At 40.4% G+C, this 4,413-nt stretch overlaps 1 pseudogene; it reads right to left on the reverse strand.

The window, feature by feature from the left end:
• Positions 1-1,272: 1,272 nt before the first annotated feature.
• On the reverse strand, positions 1,273-1,952 carry LOC116544954 (annotated as a pseudogene).
• Positions 1,953-4,413: the final 2,461 nt, after the last annotated feature.

The following is a 4,413-nucleotide window of genomic DNA, read 5'->3' on the forward strand; positions in this document are numbered from 1 at the left end:
ATGAGAAAATGAATTTGCTAAATTGATGCACAATCAATCAATAGCCAGGGCCTGTCATCCACAGTCACTCCACCAGACACACACACGCATTCCTATGGTTTGTCCACAACTCCTAGAGTTGAAGAGTAGCTCAAAGATGCAAAGAGCAGAGGTCACGGGGAAGGGCTGAGCCACAACTGAGCAGCACTCCTTCACTCCCCATTTCCATGGCTATTAGCATTCTTCTCTGACGAATCTTAGACAAATTCTAAAGACTGAGTAAATCTATCAAGGTCATTAATCACAGGAGTGCAATGTCTGATAAATTATTCCAAAAGTGTTCCCTGGCACTAAGTCTCACTAAGCATACATTGTTAAATCAAATGCTATTTCTATCCAAAAAGTGTAGACCATCAGCGTTCTTAAATGAGGCAGATGGTTATTCTGAGATAGAAAACATTCTCCAAAGTGGATAAGGATGTAAATACCAGATAAATGCCATAGTTGTGTTCACACTAACAACAAACTGTAGATGATGTGGCTCAGAGTCAGTCAATGAATAAAGATCCAGAGATATTCTGAGGTGACAAAAATAATTTTAATGTTAGCTAATAAAAAGAAGTATTTCTTAATGCTCATTAAAAACCTGACTTTCCCACTCAGATTGCAAACCAACCATCTTACTTTATCAATTGGTATTGCATGTTGACATCAACACTGAGGAGAGTGATACAGATGATCAATATAAATTATACATATAATACATACATATATACACATGAACCATATACTTATATGCATACATAGTTTACATTTTCCAGCTGGGGTTTCAGTAAAACTAGAATAAAAGAGAAATGATCTTCCAGTTTGTCTTGGAAAAGTATATATCTTACCTGTACAGATATGCATATGTCTACATACATATACATGTAATAATGCCTATATGTGTATTAACATACTGATATATATATATGTATATATATATATGTATATATACATATTGCATGTACATTCACTTTATGACATACTCCATCACCTTGGTTTTTGAGATGGTAATTCAAGTTTGATCTTTGTCCTGGGCTTCGTTTTCATCCTTACTGAGTTTCTCTCAACTGTCAAGCCACATTTCATCAACACTTTAGAGTGGGGCAAACATACACAGGATGGAAAGGCAACCTTAGGTAAAGGCTAAAATCACTGTGCAGGTTGGGATTTGGGAATTGTTGGTTTTTTTTCCCGCTCCCCCAGCAGTGTGGACCATGAGAATTGGCTGGGGACGGCCCTCCCTCTCACTCATAGGGGAGCAAACATCTCGGGCTGGAAATCCTGCAGGGAGTTCAGCACAAGGATGGCCTTTTTCCTCAAGTCTCAGCTCAAGTTTCTGTTTGGAACCATTACCACCTGCATCCGGGCTGCCAGGGCCACCTCTACCTCATTGGGAACATCTTCAAAGACAAGGTACTTCTCCACAGGAGGACAGAGAACCTCTTGGCACAAGCTAGGAGGGTGTTGGGGTCCGGCTTGCTGTGCTGCACTTTGGGGTCCTCTCCAAGCATGATGTGAGAAAACAAGCTGAAGAACTCCCTCACCTTCATCTTCAGTGAGGTAGACCCTGAGCTACTGGCCAAGGCAAAGGGGATGCTGTGTTTCTGCAGGTGGATGATGAGTTTCTCGGACCCCAGCATGAGCATGGCTGTGAGGGACACTTTCTTTAACTTCATTTGGCTTTCTTCTACCAGCTCCTCTTTGGACATCAGGAGCTGTAAGATGTGTGTTATAATCTGTGTTGCCTCTAATGCCTGCTTATTCATAACCAGGGACTTTACATCCCAGCTGTATTATTTTTCATAGCGATCAGATATTTCTTGAAACACCACTGAATATAATCATTCAGTATCCAGAAGAAGGCCATCCATGTCAAAGATGAGGTGGGTGGTAGGCTGCAGTGGGGGTGTGGGTGGGGGCGCTGCCATGGTGCTGCCTTCTCAGTCTGGGTGAGGGTGAGGAGCAAAGAGACCTCACCTTTCTAATCCAAGCATCTGACACATTTCATCCTAACCTTCTGCACTAAGCATTATATGATCAATTCGGTCTAATCAAATTTAATGGGCATTGGCTCAGGTTCTGAGAACTAAATATGGCCAAATATACCTCTGCCCTGCATCTCCAGTTTAATGGGGGAAGTTTTGGCCTATGAGACATGGTGATGGGGACTCTTATTTTTTGTCATGATCGTTGTTATCATCATCAATCACTATAAGTCAGAAACAACAGTAACTATTGTCTCTGTTCTTTAATTCTTACACCAATCCTGTGTAGTAAGCTTGAATAGTCTCATTTTGTAGATGGAGAAACTGAGTCTTTGTGATGCTAAGTAACTTACCTAAGGTCAATTAAGGTGGCAAGTGGAAGAGCTAGAATTTGAATTCAGATCTGTTAGCCTCTAAAACTCTTACTCTACCATTATTCAATAATACTGCTTTTAATTCCTTGCTGCTTGCATGGAGATAATAATAATTTGCTATGGAAAGTACCAGTTAAAAGATGTTGTCTTTTGTAGTTTGGTGAGTGCTTTTGCCCCTTATGATTTAGTTAGAACAAACCTATGCTCTACAGTGGGGTGGCCTCTGCAGCAGGTGCCAGTTTCATGAAAGAGGTCCTCCCAGCCACAGGGAACAGAGATTCATGATCTTTAGAAGGCTGGCAGGATTTTATCTCTAATGAAACATGGTGATGATTAGATCGAGACAACTTGACTGCAGCAATATTTTTCCTCTGACAACTTTGTGTGAAGAAACCAGACACAGCCAAGACCAGTTTGTGCAGCTGATGGCACTGGAGCAGAGGGTGTCTTCTTATCAGGTACCAGCACAATGACTGCTGACTGTCATGTGTGGACCTTGCAGACTTCTAGCTATAGCTTAATTATAATTATTAAGTTTTTACAGGACACTGATTCTATTGCCAAGGGATTTATGAACCTCTTTTTATTAGCTGTTCCCTATCCAGCCCAGCCTGACAGAACGGCTACGTCCTCTGCTGTCAGATGTGTAAATGGGGTCACTCTGAGGTTAAGTTGCCTGTCAGAGGTCACCCAGCGGCTGAGATTGGGTTCTAACTTGCTGGATTGGCCAAATGAGGTCTGCTCCTCTGGGTCAATCAATTAGGTGATATAAGAGTCATGGAGATTTAGAACTAATGAAATGGTACCTTATAGATCTGGAAGGTAGTAGATTTTGTGGTTTGAAATTTGTGTTTTTTTCTTCCAATGTGAATTTTGTTTTTGCTGTCAAGAATTTGATGAGTCAATAGTAGAAGAGTTCTGTCATTCCTCTCTCTCTTCTGAGTTCTCCCTTTTTAATATACCATCTTTTCCTCTACTCTCCAAAAGAAGGAATTGGTCTTGAATAAGTGATTCCAAATTTCAGGCATTTAGAGAAGGGCACAGATGGTGGGTGGTTCTGATAATACTCATTAGACGCCATTGGAGGAGCTCAAGGTAACTCCCTTTTGCTTGGAGGTGGTATCATGATAATGTCTTAAATGTCATAGGTTTCTAGTTAAGACACTAATTTCATGGGATCTTTCTAGGCATTCAGGTACTTCAGGCACTAGTTTTAACTAAATTTGTGAACTTGGGATTAAGGAAATTGAAACAAGTTATTTATTTATTTATTATGCATGTATAGGATGTCTGTGGTGAGTTTCCAAAGCGGATCTATAGATAAAGCGTTTCTGAAACTCATGGACCACTGACTATCTCTCTCCTTCCCATCCCTGATCTATCATCTGATGGTGACATTCTGTAGAATACCCCTGAGGAAATGCAACTGAACATGCCTCCTTCAGACAGGCAGCATGCAGTCTTGTCTCTTCTACTTCCTTGTTTCTGTGACTCCTCCCTGGGTTTTATTCTGTTCCTTAGAGTCCTAGAACAGGAGAAAATGCTGTCTTCAAAATTCTCATAGGAAGCACAGGTGAAATATCTTCCTTACTGCATAAACCATTTAGACATGAATTTGTACCCAAAGCCAGAAAATAAACTGGATGTCTTCAGAACTGAACTTTTCCTTTTCGCCTGTCCCATTACATCAACTGTAACATGATAAGTGAGTTTTGACTATAGGGTATGTGTTAGGATATGTGTTATTATGGGGATCTTAGGAGCATGCAAATATTATGGACAATATCTTGAAATCATTTGTATCAATAATTCAAAATAATAAGAATGGTCTTTGTGTATTCTTTTTGTACAAGATTTCATCAGAATGTAAAAGTTTGTCTTCTTCAGCAATTGTTATTTTTTAAATATATCCTAGCTGGCCATGTGGTAAATTGAGAGCCCAGGGGTCTCAGATATGGGTACAGCTGGGAAACTGTATTCTCAGTGACCTTACATGAGTCACCTAAACTCTTTGGGCCCCAGGTGTCTGT

This window comes from Sapajus apella, unplaced genomic scaffold, assembly GCF_009761245.1.
Source record: "Sapajus apella isolate SASKATOON/1434 unplaced genomic scaffold, GSC_monkey_1.0 scaffold238, whole genome shotgun sequence".
Lineage (NCBI taxonomy): Eukaryota > Metazoa > Chordata > Mammalia > Primates > Cebidae > Sapajus > Sapajus apella.